Genomic DNA, 19493 nt, shown 5'->3' with positions numbered 1-19493 from the left:
TGTTTCTCAGTGTATTCTAAATGTAACCTTCATTGATTTGTGTGCTATCATCCTCCAGAGGGAAGAGCACAGCCAGCAGCACCGATCAAGAGCTTTCTGATCTCCTTGCTGCTTACCTAACTCTACTGCCTGGAGGGGAGGCAACCATTAGGCCTGGGCCCTAAGCCGTGGACCCCCAGAGATTAATTTTCTCCTACATGCCATCCATAGGAGTTTTTTGTTTTTCTCTCCTCCGTGCCTAAATGGTTTATTTACTTAAATGTTCACTCACTTTATGCTAGATCATGTAAAATGTTTACAGGTCTTATTTTATTGTATTTATGTATTTTATTTTGCTGTACATTTGTTGTATGTCTACCAGTCTGTAAAGCGCTCTGTGGCTACCCTGCGAAGGGCGCTATACAAATAAAAATTGATTGATTGATTGATTGATTGATTGATTGATTGATTGATTGATTGATTGATTGATTGATTTCTGTTTGAAACAGCTGCATTTAAAACATGTTCAGGAACAAACTAGAAAGACTGGTCAACTGAATTTCCTCAATAAGCAGAAAACAAGTATCAGGGTAATCATCTAAACTCATCTGTTTCTTGTCTGATTTGATCTATTGATTTATCCTATTGATTCTATTGGGTTTTTTTTCTGATAGGCTGTTAAAAAATGTAATCATATAATTGTCAAATAAGTTGCAGTTGCTGTTGTTCCTAAACACTGCAGTTACATAATTTCAGCTTGACTTTCCAAAAGGGTTGCCAGAGAAATCATTAATTTAAATAATTGTTTGTGCTATAATGGCAGGACACTCACTATGGTGTTGGAGTGGTTTATCCCTCTCCTTCCTCGTCCTGCCTTTCTGCTCTGATCTACAGCTTCTCTTCCCTGTACTCAGTGGAGAGAGAGAGCCCGGCCTGGCACCTGTACTCCCTGTACTCTGTCTTACTGCGCCCCCCCTGAGTGACAGTCAGCTGGACTGGCACCTTCACATCCACCTCCTTCCTCAGCACCTTCACAGTGAGCCTAGTGTGAGGAAGGACTGTGGCTGGCAGGCTGACCTGGACCTTCTTCCTCTCGGTCTTAGTGATGCTTCCTCCCTTTTCCAATGTGAAGGTGTTGCTCACAGAAAGGTTGAATTCTGTCTTCACCATGAGCAAGTCTATGGAGAATGTTGCTCCCACAGTTATCTGAGTCGAGTTGCTGAAGTTGAAGGTCTCGGTGACTGAGCCCTCATACTCTCGGCTCAGCTCTGTGGAGAAGCTCTGCTCGTGGTCACCGTGGTTCAGGCCGCATATGGAATCGATGGTGATAGACTTCACCTGCTCCTCCTTCTTGTCCCGCAGGATCTCCGCTGTCACTGTCGGCTTCCCTGGCTTCAGAGGGCGCAGTTGGGACAGCCGGTCATGGTACCAACCATAATCAGGCACGTCATGACCTGCTCTGGCCACCATCTGCACCCCTCTTCTGTCTATGTGTTCGTACAGGACCCAGGCACTTTCCTCTGCACTTTGTGGGAGGACGCCACATCATTGAAGGAGCCATGGCACACGTTGGTCTCGCAGGTGAGGACGATGTTTCTGCCCTGGTAGATTGAGTGCTCATACAGTGTGATCTGAGGGTCTGACAGGTCCTCGGTCACCAGCTGCAGGGAAGAGATGGTGTCATGCTCTTCCACATTAGCATACTCCCCTTCCTCAAATATCCACTGGTGTCCTTCATAGTAGGGGTGTTTGTACAGCACCCAGGGCTGGCCAATCACCTTCAGCGAGGAGATGCAGTCATCAAAGTACATGTCCCTCAGGTTGAAGACATCAGTGGTGAACTCCTTACTGACCCCATGGAAGTGAGGATGCTCATAGTGTATGTGACGACTGTACAGTTAGACCTGGGAGAGAGTCTGTGAGCTGAGAGAGGAACAGAGGCTCCTAATATACTGTCCCCGCAAGGGAGGGCACTGGGTGGGAAGTGGGAGTGTAGAGGATGGTCCCAGACCCATCCTGATAAGCTTAAGCTATTGGGTATGTTAATTATACACATTTTATTCACAGTACATTTTGGAGTTATTCATTTAAAAAGCAACAACTATGTATTAAATATGTGTGATGCACTTTCAGATATGTTTAAGTTTTCCATTTATTTATTTCGCAGTTTACTAAATTCGTTTTCTGAAAATATGACCTTTGAACCCATTATTTGTTTTTACATTTTACACATTTTAAAATGTTTTAATGATGCTTGACTGATACTAATTAGGCATGGTGTTCCTTTCAAAATATTGTACATTTTGTGTCCTTGCTAGAGCCTTGCAGGTTTACAGGGTTTAGAACAAAACACACCACCCCCCTCATTATAGCGCTTGTTTTGTGGTCCAATAAAAAAACTTTATATATATCAAGGGTCGCAATATAGCAAGACACCAAAAAAAAGGCACAAATACTGTACAACAAGCTATAGTTTTATTGAAGGCCTAAACAGGGCAGCAATGCACCCAGGGACACCGAAAGAAACAGGAGGCCATAATACCATACTGTGTGTTTTTAAGGGGCGAGGGGCGATATAACAAGGGGGTGGTTTATATATATTGTGACACCACACTTGACAGCATGTTAAGGATCAGACCTAAGCTGCGTTGTGCTTCCTCAGACCCAGGAGTAGGTGAATTACCAGGGGGCACATGAACACTGCTCCCCCTCATGACTGGCTCTGCCCTGGATCAAACCGGCAAACGTCTAACTTCCTGTTGTGGAGATGTAGTGAGGAGAGCCTGGGAGATGTGCAGAGGAGGGTAATTGTTAGTGTGAGAGAAGAGCATTGATGAAGGATTGAATTCTTAATTTGGACTTGGCTTTTGGATTACACATTTCAGTTTGGACTGGTTAGGTTTGTCCTTGTTGTGTTATTAATACTAATTTGTGTCATTAGGGATCTGTTTCATGTGTGTTAGATTCAACACAAAGTTAGGTTTTGTTTGAGTTTCTGTATCTCTTGTTTTGAGCACTAGCACACTGTTAAAAAAACACACTAATTTCCCCACATCCCTGCATACGTGTTCCTTGAACTCCACCTGAGAGCCCCGGCAGTGTTGGACACTATCACAATATATAAAATAAATTGTGAAAATAAATTGTCACATGTACATAAGAAGAACTTGTCTTTACAGCCTGCCAAGTCAACAGACAGAGCAATGCACTCCACAGCCCTCCTCACAGAGCTGCTCAAAGAGGCCATTCAGTCTCCACACTTATCTTTGCAAATTCTCAGCTGCCTCGCTGAGCAGTGTCTTTAATCAAGGCCCATAAGTACACTCTGCGCAGTGTCTGTGCCGATAAGGACAATAGCTGGTTAATAATCAATTCTGCCATGTAATCTCCAATGGTAAATTAAATACACAGCTGCTGGTGATACACTGACACAGGAACACAGACAGGTGACAGACCAGAGGGGCATCTAGGCCCGTCCGGGTCCTTTTGGCTTCAGTAGCTGATGGACCCCAGGATCCCACACAGCCGTGTCTTCATAGAGCTCAGACACTCCATCCCTAGGCAGGCTGTTGTTGCCCCCCACACCTCTCTGTGTAAGGACGGGCCTCCTCTTTGTCTGCCTGCCTTGAACACACCTGAGCTCCATTTCCACTTGTGACCTCTGGTCCTTATGCAGTGATAGTGCTGGAGGCTGCTCTTCGGAGTGGCTTGGGGTTCAGTGTATCCATCCCATTCCAGACTGAATACCTGAATCAGATCCCCTCTGTCTGTAATAACCTGTGAAACACTGCCCACAGTCTGACTCATTGACCTTGTAATTATGTCAAGCATAAGTTAAAGGATGCTGATTCTATGATACCGTGAAAAAGTTGCAAAGGACAAATTGCCTTTAATTTATCATTTCAGTTATTGTTTTTATTAGTAAACACTGTGGATTGGCCTAGGACCTTAAACTGTAGTGAAGCTTGTTTACCTTGTATCGATATCATATGAATTAATTGCTGAATAAAGTCCTGTTATCTAGTGACCCCCACACATATAACCCACAGCAGTCAAGTTCTTTGAAAATGAGACAAGTTTCCAGAATATTTTACTAATACGAATTCAGATTAGCGGTGAGGTTGATCTGCATGACTTCACCTTGAGGCTGTTTCATTTTACACAAGATATAGGTTTATTAAAAATGTAAATGGACAACATGTAATTGAAAAGATAGGATACAGAAAAGTAGGTTGGATATGATTAAGAGAGAGAGAGAGAGAGAGAGAGAGAGAGAGAGAGAGAGAGAGAGAGAGAGGAAGAGAGCCAAAGAGAAATCAATCTATTACTCGAGTTTTGACTCAAGGCACAAAACATTTATATTAATACAATTATAGTATTACGCTAATCGTTCCTACAACTTAGAGTCCATACACAACTAGGCTTTATATATATTTGTTGTGATTTATCTAATCATTGAATAGTACACAAAATGTACTACCTGTGTGGTTTTCTGAGGTTTAGTTATGTAGATGTTCAATACTGGCAGACTCCATCCACTTGTGGACGGTTGCAAAGTTTCCAGGACTTTGGTGGAGAAGTTCTGGTCTTGATTCCCTTTTGGGTTTCCAGCTCAGTTCCTTACAGTCTTCCTGGATTTCTACTCCTGGGCTTTTTCACTCCCAGGTTGTCACACTCCGGTTGTTACATTCCAAATTGTTAGTTTTAAAAACTGATTGGGGCAATCCTTGGGGGGACTGGTCTGATGACCATGTCAGTGGAAGATAAATTAGGATGTGTGAATAATTCTCTTACCAAATGTTAATTTGCATTGCAAGTAAAATGAAATTGACTCAATGTGCCCAATCATCTGGTAACTTCAGCTGTGTAACATTATCTCTGTGCATTAGCATGTCTTACAGATTCTCCACATAGATTTGCTTGTGTTTTGTTGTTGTGTGTTTTCTTCAGCAGGGTCTGTTCATTTTAGCTGTGTTTAAATAGCTTGTTTTTATGAATAGTTTCCACTGTGTATCCGTCCACTGTGGTGTCTGCTCAGTAAACATGTTCAGCTGTTGGGAGTAACTGTAGAAACTAGAGGAGCCCCTTTAACCACAAGGGGGCGCGGTTTGGCAGCATTCGCAAAGTAAAGTTATACCAATGAAACTGTAACGAGATTCAGAGACAGATATTTATTTTCCCATCACTCTTCCCTCTTTTATTCAAAGATCTAAATGATTATGAATATGACTCATTAAAACAGCATTATGTTAATAACACTTTAAAAGGGCATATTTTGAATTTAATGACACGTTTGCTTTCACATTCATTCAAGTAATCATCAATAGTCTCTACTCATTCTTATGATTCATAGAAATACAAGAAATACAAGTTGTGTTTTAATATAAAAGAATAGCACGTATCTAAAAAAAAGATTCGTATGCCATTTAAGCAGTTAATAGATTTGGCCAATCACAGTCATTTATTTAGTCAAGTCCCGCCTTCATTCAAGGTCAAACAACTTCGCTTGAACACGATTTTGAAAATTTGAGACCGCATGGAAAAGAGAAGAGTAAACCGAGAATTTAGTAAAGTTATATTTAGAATAATCGCTAAAAAATACAAGACCAAGACTGCAGCGGAATCTCAGAGGGTTGTTACTCTATGATTCGGTGAGTTTACATAACAGCGGTGCTGTTGATATGAGAAAGAGAGAGAGACTCTTTTAAAAGAGCAGACCCATCGGGTGCAGAAAAGAGGACGAGGACAAGAGGTGCAAAGTAGAAGTGGGTTATAGACGTTATTCATTATTTATTTCAGCTCACCTGTCGAGTGATGCTTGTGTGTTACCTTAATCCAAACAAGCTAGATTTTAGTGAACACATTTTCAATCAGAATCAGTAGTTAGATTTGAAATCAACATAACATACCATGTAAGCAGATAACTAGCCAACCAAATGTTAAGGAACAATGACAGAATGAATGACCTGCATTCATTTTTTGAAAAAGGTAAAATAAAACACGTGACACTCCACCACAAAACCAGTCGGAAGTCGCAAATACTGGGAAAAGTTGTCAAAAAGGTCTATATAATTGATTTTGAGTGTCCAGTGTTTTCATAAACTAAAACATCTTAATTTTCAATTTCAGTTTTAAAAGTTATACAATATAATTGTCACATGAACACATCCCACACCCAGATGAAAGAATGCTGGAGCTCCAACAATGCACAGTTACACCGTTTATTTACCAGATCCAGGAATATATTCAACAGGGGTAATGCCCAGCAAACAATACATATAGATAATAGGAGTGTGCAGGGCGTGAAGTCTGCACTCTCCAGATTAAAGAACGATTAAATCCCCTTCCTTCCCACCAGTGCAAATCATGAAATCCAGAAAAAGAAAGATTCTGGTTACTAATATTCCCATTTTAAAGTCCTGTAGACAGAGACAGTTGAGGTAAAAATAGTTTTATTAGTGAAAGTATTTTACATTTTGAAGAGGCTGGGGCTCAAAGGGCGAAATAGTTTCGAGTGGTAAAAATCCTCCACTTTGAGGAATTTAAGATGAGTAATGCTATGTGACTAACTCTGTCCTTGTCCTTGTCTGTACTTGACGTTCTTTATATATAATTAGGACGAACAAGCATCCAGAATGTCTGTTGTTTTCTCTGTGGTTCTCAAGAGAAACCGTCAAAATATTCTCGGACTGCTCCTTGTGGTATGTGTTATGATAACGGACATAACTCCCTGTCAGCAACAAGATCTGTAATGCTGTAATATGTCCTAGAGAAACTTACATTCCTGAGGAGATCGTAAGAGAGTCCATCGCGTCATGTACTATATCATATAAATATGTGTGTGTGTGGAAAGTGCCTTTGAGAAACTGCTTCCATAGAGACTGCCTCTATGGGTATTTTTCTCCAGAGCTGTGTAGCGTTATGTTGGGTGTATTTTGATAAGAGAATTTGGGCTCTGAGCTGAAGCACTGATCTAAAGAAGACCTCTCCCCCCCCAAAGTTATCAGATTTCCGTAGCTCATCAGCTTGGAACTGGTTTGCATCAAAGTGACAGTTTTGGGGAGGATGGCACCGAGAAGAGGCCAAATAGTTTGGAATCCTGCTATGAGATGTCTGGAGAAAGGGGCCTGTAGGTGATAAAAACTCTTTGAAGTGGACGAGAGCCGAAATCCCGACATAGAGCTACGAACCCAGGCCAACCGGCATTTCCAAAAGATGGCATGGATTGACATCAGTCATAAATCAAGCCCCCCTCCAATAGGACACTGGGGGCTGAAACCGAAATCCAATCTCAAAAATTCAAGAACCAATCACCTATTGATCTGACAGACTATAAGGAACAGCGCACGGCCTCTTTCTCTCTCTCTCTCACCTGAACCAGAAACTCGCTGCCACAGCTCAACCTATAGCTCTGTTGCCAGAACCGGAACCAGAAACCAACCAAGTCTTTGCCAGCAACAGAAGAGTTAAACTGGGAGAAGGAGATTGAGCCGTACGAATAATTCTTTTAAAGGACTTTATTAAGTAAAGAACTTTACAGACTGCGCTGCCCGCCTGTGCCCACCTGATCAGTGGAGTTTTACAGCTGGACAATTGACTAAGTCGACTGAAAACGAAAGTGTCAGTCATTTAAATAGCTATTGAGTCATAAGAAACTTGACTTGATAAGTTTAACTGTTTGGAGTTCATGATTCATGACATTTGAGAAATCAATTAGAAATGTTAATCTGTGATTCATAACTTTAGAATGTGTAATATCATTTAGTTTTCTTAAATATAAATGTGTGTTGCATTAAACTGTTTTGTTGATAATTTTAGAAATAAAATCTGTCAACGCCGAGAAATATCTTCTCATTCCTGTTTAACTGTTTAGTCTGAAATTGACACAAGTTAATAGACATTAGATTATAGGTGGCCCTGCCTATCCTTAATCATTGAATAATAATCAGTTAAGGGAAATTGTGGTAACAAGTAATGATAGGATCTTTCTCGGCACCTTTACGTAAATGAGACTGATATATATATATAACGAGAAGTTACCTGACATAAATACTAACCTGCGTAGTTATTTAATGTCTGACTAACAATACTAATGAGAGACTCGCCTTCGTCTTACTAACCGGTATTGTAGTCAATGTGTTTATAACCTTTTTGGTTTAACGATTTGTGTTATCATATGCGATCCCATGGTCTTTGATTTGGGCACGGAAGTGATTTGTCTTTGATTTGTTGATCTAGAGTTGAATTTTAATTAGTTTTTCCCTTTTGTATAATTAGTGTAGTGCTACATTTAGTCTTTGTTTTGAATAAATTTGACAATTTATATCTTTGGAATTGGTGTCTGCGTCCAATTATTACGGAAATTGAGTTCTACAAGATTCCAGGATTCGTGATAAGGTGATACTATAAATTCACTTCTTTAATTGAAATTTATAAGTGTACCTTACGCTACAGCTGCTTGTATTCGCAATAAACTTCTATCTTCATATACTTCTGGTTCATCGGTCTGACTTATTGGGAATAATCCATACACAGATAAGAGTGGATTCAACACATTTACAAGATAAAAACATACAACATTTTTATACTTATTATACATTTTTTTTATTCAATTCTAAAATCATATATAAATGTTAAAATCCTTAAAAGCGATTCCAAACCAAAATTCTAAACGAACTCAAACAAGTGTATTAAAGAAATCAAAACAATGAAATTTGTGAAAAGATGGCAAACTGTCAAAACAATTTAACAAAACAGTCTAATACATGTGAAATGCATCAGATAAATCAACAAACAAAACAAACAAAAACAAAACAGATGCATTTAAAGGAATAAAAACAGTCAATGCATTAGACAAAATAAAGGAATACAAAACCAATCAAAACAAGACTTAAACAAGTGCATTTTAAAACAAATAGTTTCATTAAAAACAACGTTAAAACACAAGGTAAAACCTTCATTTTCAAAATTAAAAGCACTCAGGCTCCAGCAGGGGGAGTATCCATCCCCGGAGGTGGCATCCCATCATGGTGTTGTATAGGTCCAGTAAAAATTAATGAAGACACCAGAGTAGTACACTTTGTTCTCTTTTATTAATCATATAAAATCAGCAATTTGGGGACAGTAAGTTGTTTCTTTTCTTGCTTCAGAACAAAGTGTAAACAGGTGTTGGATGCAGCTGTTGCCATTTACAAAAACACAACCCAGAACATAATAAAAAAAACACTTTCAAGTGAAACAAAGTATAAAACAAATACAAGATGTATATATAGTGAAATAAAACTAAATCAACCAAAAACACAAGCCAGTAAATTAAAACCATGACACTTCATTCTAAAAGAAAACAAAAAGACAGACCCAAACCATGAAACAACCAAATCTAAATTACAAAAGAAACAATTTAGAAGAAATGCTCCCCGTTTTAAAATACTGTAGCGACCCTGCCTTCATCGGGTCGCCATCGAAATGAAAACACTCGGATCAGAAGTCTTCCAAAACAAAACTGGCGTTTATTGATCTATTTCCCAAGAGGTACATCCACTTTCCCCCTTTTCTCTAAGATGCACATAAACCCTAACCAGCTCTGTCTTCCTCATTAACTCCAACTCGACTCGAACTCCCTGCGCATCACCCCGCCCTTATATACCCCCCATCTGGTGAACTCCCGCCCAATCACCGCTCTCCGGCTGTACCACCCTGGGACGGGGGGAGCCACATAGATACAATTACCCACAACACCCCTCCCTAACCCAACACACTAACACCCCACATATAACACACATTCTCACTCACGCACACACACAGATACAGACAGAGTCCCCGAACTGACTCACCCACCCTGCATACACACTTTTACACCCCCCTCCACCTTTGGGCTGCCCTACTGGCACATACACACAGACACCCGCCAGGATCGCTACAATACATTTTTAAAATGACAATCATAAGAATATTAAAATGTTAAAGATCTAAAATCTTATAAACAAAAAAAACCTACCCCAGTCATAAGCAGCATTAACTCAACTCTCCACACACAACTTACTCATTACAGTCAGTACTATAGTATTAAAACAGCAGTCAGCAAGTCTGCAGTAACCAAGTTTAAAAAGACCGCCAGTGCTGCCTTAACTCACCCTGCTCTCTGTGCTCTCTGGGTCTAGAAGAGCTCTACGAATTAATCTTCACCCTTCTAAATCAGCCAACAATATTTAAAAGACTATAAACAAGAGAGCTTTAAAATTGAAAGAAACCCATGGTTTACTCACCCCCACTCAATACTTCGTTTCCAACCAAACCCTCAAACTAACACACCACAGATTCCCTGAATGGCGTTCACTTGCCCTTTTATGCAGGGGCTCCAACTAGAGCTGTGCTCAAAAAATCGATATGGTAATATATCGTGACATACTCCTTGCTGATGAACACATCGATGGAGATGCTGTTGTATCGATATGACAGCAAATGCTGTGATGGCAGTTTTGAAAAATAAACTTCACCAATTGAAGAAGCCCTAAATTAATTATCTAAATTATGAGGGTACCAAAAATCACAAATTGAGACCAGCCCCCACCGATTGCTACCAGATGCATTTCTCTGCACCTACAGAACAAACTTAGTACAGTCTGTTCACGTAAAACCACAAGAGGATGGGGAAGTGGGAACACAACCCCCCTTGCTTAACTAGAGATACGTTAGCTACGTGCTGAATTGAGAGCACAAAATGGCCACATATGTTTCCATATTTGGGCATGAAATAGACAACCAATGTTTTTGCTTGATCAGGATATCACACAGGATGACACAAGATAGGGAGGTGTCTCTCCCTTATTGGTTCAACTTACTCGGTTCATGGTCTAGCAGTATGTATAAAGCTCTATGTAAACCCTATGATTTTAAGGAAGTGAAACAAAGGATCACTCGTCTGTCTGGTACATGAATAATTTGGGGATTCTTCACCTATGGTAGAGTGCACACTTTTCTATCTCAGTGGGAGAACTAAGCATGTATATTACTCTCTCCGATTATCATAACTTCCTGACTGATACATCATCATTAAATTATTACTGAACAGATTTAATATAACATTTGAAATGTGTCTGCAGTAGCAATGTTTTCCGCCAGGCGGCACAGAACTTTTCGGTCGCACCCCTCCTTTAAGGGAAAAGTTCCACTACTAGAAGTATGATTTGACAAATAAACTGCTTATCAATTTAAAGTAGAGGGTTTCACCAATATGGGTTTGAATGCGCTATAGAAACTGCTCCATATTAATAAATAAAAAACACATTTATTCCCTTTCCTCATGTTTAAAAAAGGCAAATCAGTCAGCGCATAGCTGACACATGATATAATCAAGTGCTTGATTATATTACATATCTGCAGGGCCGTCGCTAGTGGGGTGAAAGGTGGTGACAATTATAGGGGCCCCCACTGCCCAGGGGGCCCCACAAAATCCAGCAGTTATACTATATATACCTGTTCTGTGAATGATTTTAATATTTATATTAGTTGTATGTTTATTTATAATTTATTAGAGTTTTTGAATATGCAACTGCAGCTGTAGTTCATGTGAAAGCATATGATATGAAATACTTAGATTTCCAAAAAGCTTTTGATAAGGTTTCACACCAAAGACTGATCCTCAAATTGGAAGCTGTAGGCATTCAGGGTAATGTAAGTAGATGGATTATGAACTGGTTGATGTCTAGGAAACAGAGGGTGTCGATTAGAGGAGTCGCTTCTAACTGGAGTGAGGTTGTTAGTGGAGTTCCACAGGGATCAGTACTAGGGCCTGTGCTTTTTCTAATCTATATTAATGATCTGGACTCTGGGATAGTTAGTCAAATTTGCAGATGATACTAAAATAGGTGGCTCAGCAGATACAATCTTGGCAGCACAGGCTATTCAGAGGGACTTCGATAATATTCAGTTGTGGGCCGACACCTGGCAAATGAAATTCAATGTGGACAAGTGCAAGGTAATACATGCAGGTAACAAAAATGTCCACTATAATTACACTATGGGAGGAATAGAACTAGATGAAGTAATGCATGAGAAAGACCTAGGAGTCTACATGGACTCCTCACTTTCTCCATCCAAGCAATGTGGAGAAGCAATAAAAAAGGCAAACAGAATGCTAGGGTATATTGTCAAAAGTGTAGAATTGAGAACAAGGGCAGTGATGTTCAGACTGTACAATGCACTAGTTAGAGCTCATCTGGATACTGTGGACAGTTCTGGGCTCCACACTTCAAGAAAGATATTGCTGCTCTAGAGGCAGTTCAGAGGAGAGCAACCAGACTTATTCCAGGTCTGAAGGGAATGTCCTACTGAGAGACTGAGGAACTGAACCTTTTCACCCTGGAACAGAGGAGACTACGTGAGGACTTGATTCAAGTCTACAAAATCATGAAAGGCATCGACCACATCAAACCAGAGGAGCTTTTCCAGATCAGCAGGGACACTTGCACCCGGGGACACAAATGGAAATTGGGCTTCAAGGCATTCAAAACGGAAAACAGGAGACACTTCTTTACACAGAGAGTATCACAATCTGGAATAAACTACCCAGCGATGTGGCTGAAGAGACAATTTGGGAACATTCAAATACAGACTGGATAGGATCCTTGGATCACTTAGATATTAATGAACACCAAACGAGCACGATGGGTCAAATGGCGTCCTCTCATTTGTAAACTTTGTTATGTTCTTATGTTCTTATGTATGCCTGAGATTTTAATGAAAACCACAAAAACATGCAATTTGGTGAAAAGTTTTCCAAATATCTGCTCCTCTCCCCTCCTGAAAAATGGTTTAGTCTGATCCAAAGTATTTATTAATTATTGAGTGACAAATATCAGAGGGAGCCGATACATTGTAAATCCCACCCCAGCTCTTGAACTGAACCAATCAGAGCTGAGGCGGTGGCTGAAGTTAGCGACTAAGTTAGTGGAAGAGCAGAGACTTACTGACTGACTGAAAATGTCGGGGAAAAGAAATCATAAACCAGGGTACCAGAAATGCCATGAAAAGAAGGAGAGGGAGGCCAGGAGAATTGCTGTATCCCAGTCTATCAAGACGTATTTTAAGACGGGTTAGTGTATTGTCATTTCGCTGCCAGATTTACTTTGGTGGGAATACCAAAACTACTGGCCGGTATTGTCACATAATTTTCATTACCGGCGTGCACTGCCACCGACCGAATGATTACGTGGTCAAAATCCCAGTCTTTTTTACACTATTGTCAATCTTAATCTATTGCAATCTTAAATTTAAAGGATTTAGAAGGTCAGATTCACCAAGCCTGCCACTCATTAGTGAGCAAATATACACAGGATCTTACAGCAGGCTTTGAGAATGAACTGAGGCATCTTAAGTCTGTGTATGACGCCACATTTGCAGACTGCCAGTCTCCTCTCGACTTGCTGAATTCAATCTACAAGATGCAGCTCCAGAGCATTTTTGGAGAAGTGTGTGTTGCAGTGCGCATCTTCTTCACTCTACCTGTCTCTGTTTCTGGTGCAGAAAGGGCTTTCAGCAAGTTGAAGCTTGTCAGGTCTACCCAAACTCAAGAGAGGTTTAATAGCCTTCCCTGACTTTCAATTGAAAGCTTGCCAACAAAAAGGTCAAGGTCAACAAAAATGGGATTTTGGTTCATCCTAGGTGAAGTGACGTGAAAGGTTAAAGGGTATAAAACTCAATCAAACCTATATACATATAATAATGATTCGTATCATTTTCAGTTATTTAACTGTTCATTACTGATTGAAATTTGTTTTAGTGTTTGCGATCTATTGGTTTTTATATTTAATGTTATACACTCACCTAAAGGATTATTAGGAACACCTGTTCAATTTCTCATTAATGCAATTATCTAACCAACCAATCACATGGCAGTTGCTTCAATGCATTTAGGGGTGTGGTCCTGGTCAAGACAATCTCCTGAACTCCAAACTGAATGTCTGAATGGGAAAGAAAGGTGATTTAAGCAATTTTGAGCGTGGCATGGTTGTTGGTGCCAGACGGGCCGGTCTGAGTATTTCACAATCTGCTCAGTTACTGGGATTTTCACGCACAACCATTTCTAGGGTTTACAAAGAATGGTGTGAAAAGGGAAAAACATCCAGTATGCGGCAGTCCTGTGGGCGAAAATGCCTTGTTGATGCTAGAGGTCAGAGGAGAATGGGCCGACTGATTCAAGCTGATAGAAGAGCAACTTTGACTGAAATAACCACTCGTTACAACCGAGGTATGCAGCAAAGCATTTGTGAAGCCACAACACGTACAACCTTGAGGCGGATGGGCTACAACAGCAGAAGACCCCACTGGGTACCACTCATCTCCACTACAAATAGGAAAAAGAGGCTACAATTTGCACAAGCTCACCAAAATTGGACAGTTGAAGACTGGAAAAATGTTGCCTGGTCTGATGAGTCTCGATTTCTGTTGAGACATTCAGATGGTAGAGTCAGAATTTGGCGTAAACAGAATGAGAACATGGATCCATCATGCCTTGTTACCACTGTGCAGGCTGGTGGTGGTGGTGTAATGGTGTGGGGGATGTTTTCTTGGCACACTTTAGGCCCCTTAGTGCCAATTGGGCATCGTTTAAATGCCACGGCCTACCTGAGCATTGTTTCTGACCATGTCCATCCCTTTATGACCACCATGTACCCATCCTCTGATGGCTACTTCCAGCAGGATAATGCACCATGTCACAAAGGTCGAATCATTTCAAATTGGTTTCTTGAACATGACAATGAGTTCACTGTACTAAACTGGCCCCCACAGTCACCAGATCTCAACCCAATAGAGCATCTTTGGGATGTGGTGGAACGGGAGCTTCGTGCCCTGGATGTGCATCCCACAAATCTCCATCAACTGCAAGATGCTATCCTATCAGTATGGGCCAACATTTCTAAAGAATGCTTTCAGCACCTTGTTGAATCAATGCCACGTAGAATTAAGGCAGTTCTGAAGGCGAAAGGGGGTCAAACACAGTATTAGTATGGTGTTCCTAATAATCCTTTAGGTGAGTGTATTTTTGTATTTTGCTTTTGTTGATGTTCAGTAAAAACCTTTATTTGCATTTATGTATGTTATCTGTTTTGTTATTTTGTAATAAACCCATATTAGGTTACATGTGGGCCTCCATTCTCATATATTGTACAGTACATGATAAAAAAAATTCAGGGAGCCCATTTCCAAGCTCAGGACCTTGGGTCTTAACATCTCCCTTTGCAACTGGATCCTGGACTTCCTGATGGGTAGACCCCAGGTGGCGAGAATGGGCAACCTCACCTCCTCTGCACTGACCCTGAATATCGGAGCCCCTCAGATCTGTGTACTCAGTCCCCTACTGTACTGCCTGTTCACGCAGGACTGAGGTGGCCACACAGCTCCAATGTCATACTGAAGTTTGCGGACGACACCACCATCTTGGGTCTCATCTCCAGCAACGATGATACTGAATATAGAGAGGAGGTAAGTGACTTGGCTACATGGTGCCAGGATAACAACCTATCTCTCAACGTCTGCAAGACTAAGGAGATGATCATGACCCTATACACAATCGATGGAGCTGAAGTAGAGAGAGTCTCTCCGACTTCAAGTTCCTCGGTGTGGTCATCAAAGAGACTCAAGAAGTTTGGCATGTCTGCAAATACTCTCACCAACTTTAACAGGTGCACCATTGAGAGCATCCTCTCAGGCTGCATTACTGCCTGGTACGGCAGCTGCTCCGCTGCTGACTGCAAGGCCCTCCAGAGGAAGGTGAAGTCAGCGGAGAGCATCATCGGCTGCCATCTGCCTTCCGTGCAAGGCATCTACCATACATGATGCCTTGGGAACATCATAAAAGACTACAGCCACCAAGGCTATGGTCTGTTCACACTGCTGCTGTCTGGTAGACATTACCGGAGCATTAGGACATGCACTTCCAGACTCAAAAACAGTTTTTATCCTCAGACCATAATCAATCAAACAATCAATCAATTTTATTTGTATAGCGCCCTTTGCAGGGTAGCCACAGAGCGCTTTACAGACTGGTAAACATACAACAAACGTACAGCAAAATAAAATACATAAATACAATAAAGTAAAATAAATATAGACCTGTAAACATTTTACATGATCTAGAATAAAGTAAGTAAACATTTAAGTAAATAAACCATTTAGGCATGGAGGAGAGAAAAACTAAAAATCTCCTATGGGGTCCACGGCTTAGGGCCCAGGCCTAATGGTTGCTGAAGAGGCCGCAAATACCTCACCCGTACATGAGGTTACCAAAGAGCACATAATTAGACCAGCTTCTACCAGTCTGTACCAGATGCATCTCTCTGCACACACACACAATATAAATTTAGTACAGAACGAACGTTCTAGTAAAATCACAAGAAGATGAGGAAGTGGGCACACAACCCTCCTTTGCCTATCTAGACATGCGTTGGATACGTGTGGAATAGAAATAATGAAATGGTCACATATGTCTCCATATTTGGGCATAAAACAGAAAACATTGTGTCTAAGCTTAATCAGGAAGATAGTGAGAATATCATAAGATAGGGAGTTGTCTCCCCACTATTATTGGTTCAAACTCACCCTGTCCAGGATATCGCAGTATCCTGCTCTATGATTTTAGGGAAGTAAGGACAGAGACCTGTGTGTCTGTGTGTATTACTTTTCTCCAAGCAGCTTGAATAAAGACTCTGTTTGATTCAATCTACTCTACAGTCTGATTTCTGAAAGCAATTAAAAAGGGGATTCATCAGTTGCCTCCCCTCCAGGCAGTATAGTTATTACAGCAGCAAGGAGATCAGAAAGCTCTTTATCGGTGCTGCTGGCTGTGCTCTTCCCTCTGGAGGAGGCCTCTCGCTGGCCATCGGGGGTGGGGGGGTTGGACCATCAACAGCCTTTGGGTGGCGATGACTCGTCAGACCTTGGGTGTGGATGCCCCATCGGCCCTCCGTGGTGGGGTGCCCCGAAGGAGGGTTGTGCCCAATTAGACTTCCATGGTGGGGGACGAGGTGCCTCATTGGACCCTTAGAGGGGGCTGTTGCTGGAAGACAAGAAGGCAGTTGTGCTCAGATACTGGTCATGCAATGCAGGACATTTCCAAAGACAGTTGTGCATTGCATGTCCATGGCACACTGGCGGCACTATGGGCTAGAAAAACAGAGACTAAACAGATAAGTCTTCAGCTGTGATTTAAACGGTAAGACAGAGGGGGCATCTCTTACATTGGCTGGAAGATCGTTCCACAGCTTCGGGGCCCTATAACTGAATGCTCGACCACCTGCGCTTTTCTAGTGTATTTTAGGGAGCGCTAAGTAACCGGCTTCCTGTGATCTCAGTGGCCAACCTGGAGTGTATTCAATATGGAGATCTTTTAAGTAGGGAGGTGCCAGTCCCTTTAGTGCTTTAAATGTTAATAAGAGCACTTTAAAGTCTATCCTGTAGTGCACGGGCAGCCAGTGAAGAGAAGCCAATACTGGAGTGATGTGTTTATGTGTTTCTGTTTCAGTTAGGATTCCTGCAGCAGAATTTTGGACTGAAGTGCAGAAATAGCTGTTTGTGCTGCCTGACAGAATGGCATTGCAGTAATCCAATCTAGATGTAACAAATGCGTGAATCAATTTCTCAGTGTCCTGTAACGAGAGGAATTGTCTCAGTCTAGCGATGTTTCTAAGCTGGAGGAAGGAAGATCTCGACACATTCTGAATGTGTGATTCAAAAGATAGATTATGATCACAGATGACACCCAGGTTTCGTGCCATTTCCTTAGGGGAGAAATTAAAGTTATCATTACTCAGTTTTGTCAGTGCATGATGAACAGTTTGATTTTTGACTCCTAAAATTATGACTTAATTAAGCATAAGAAATGATTTTGTCATCCATGTTTTAATCTCAGACAGACAGCAGATTCGTTTTTCTAGGTCTATGGTTTGGTTAGGATTTACTGACAGATATATTTGTGTGTCGTCTGCGTAACTGTGAATGTTAATATTATGTTGTCGAATGATATCACCTAAAGGGCGCATGTACAATGAAAAAAGTATAGGTCCAAGGACTGAGCCCTGTGGAACTCCGTACTTAACCTCAGTTAAATTTGAGTGGTTCTCGTTAATCTGTACATATTGGAGTCTGTTTGACAGATATGATTTAAACCATGGCAGCACACTGCAAGATAGGCCAATACGGTTTTCTAAGCGGTGTAACAAGATTCTGTGGTCTATTGTGTCAAAAGCCGCACTTAAGTCTAATAAAATAAAAACACTGGCGTGCCCTACATCGGAGGACTGAAACACATCATTCAATACTTTTAACAGGGCCGTTTCTGTACTATGGCCAGAACGGAAGCCTGATTGAAATTCTTCATAAAGAAGATTATCAGTTAAAAAAGCTTGCAGTTGGTTTGCAACTACTTTCTCTAGAACCTTAGAAAGGAAGGGGAGGTTTGAGAGGTCGATAGTGTTTAAGTTGGTTAGGGTCGGCACTGGATTTCTTAAGAAGTGGTTTAATTACAGCTATTTTAAACGATTCGGGAACAGATCCTGAGGATAAAGAGACATTAATAATATTGTGTATTCTGTGAATAATTAATGGCAGAGATTGTTTTAGCAGTTTAGTGGGAATAGGGTCTAGTGCACAGGTTGTAGCTTTCATTTTAGTAATTAAGGAGACCAATTCCTGGTGATTTACTACGTTAAACGAGTCCAAGGTAGGCAGGGGCTGTGAAGGACTGCATGTGTCGGCTATAGTATCTGTGTATGTTTCCTGTTCTATCTGTTTTCTAATGCTGTTAACTTTGCTATTGAAATTATCCATTAAGTCACTGCGGGTGATGTTGGGGGGGATAACCTCTGAAGGATTTACCTGCTGATTATTAAGTGTCGCTATTGTGTTAAACAGAAAACATGGGTTATTCTTATGTGTCTCTATTAAATTGGAGTAGTAGGCAGACCTAGCAGAGGACAGGGCTGCTTGTATCTTATTACACTGTCATTCCATGCCATGTGAAGACCTCTAGTTTTGTTTCTCTTCATTTACGCTCATATCTCCGGCATTCTGTTTTAAGTGAGCGAGTGACTCATTAAACCATGGTGAGTGTTTTGTTGGTTTAATTTGTCGTGTCCTTAATGGGGCTACTGTATCTAAAGCAGTGCTTAGTGTATTGTTGAAATTATTTAATAATTCATCTGCAGATCCTGTTTTGATTAAGCTAGCATTTGGCAACAGGGTAGTGAATTTATGAATAGCAGTGGGATTTAGGCAGCGAGTTTCTATTTCCTCTCCTGTGTGTCTGATTCTACTCCAGGCAGCTCAAATGTAATAAGGCAGTGGTCGGAAATCATCTGGTTTTGGGGTGATATTATTAGGTTGTGAATCTGTACCCCACGGGTAATAACTAGATCTAGTGTGTGGTTGTGACAATGTGTGGGTCCTGACACATGCTGAGTGAAGCCTACAGACTCCAATAGGGACAAGAAACTAACAGTGAGGGGGTCGTCTTTAAT

At 41.0% G+C, this 19493-nt stretch overlaps 1 pseudogene; it reads right to left on the bottom strand.

Annotated features, from left to right (window-relative positions):
- Positions 1–862: 862 nt before the first annotated feature.
- Positions 863–3625, bottom strand: LOC136712014 (epidermal differentiation-specific protein-like; annotated as a pseudogene).
- Positions 3626–19493: the final 15868 nt, after the last annotated feature.

The sequence above is a fragment of the Amia ocellicauda genome, chromosome 2 (assembly GCF_036373705.1).
Source record: "Amia ocellicauda isolate fAmiCal2 chromosome 2, fAmiCal2.hap1, whole genome shotgun sequence".
Taxonomy (NCBI): Eukaryota; Metazoa; Chordata; class Actinopteri; order Amiiformes; family Amiidae; genus Amia; species Amia ocellicauda.
This window is presented reverse-complemented; position numbering and strand designations above follow the sequence as displayed.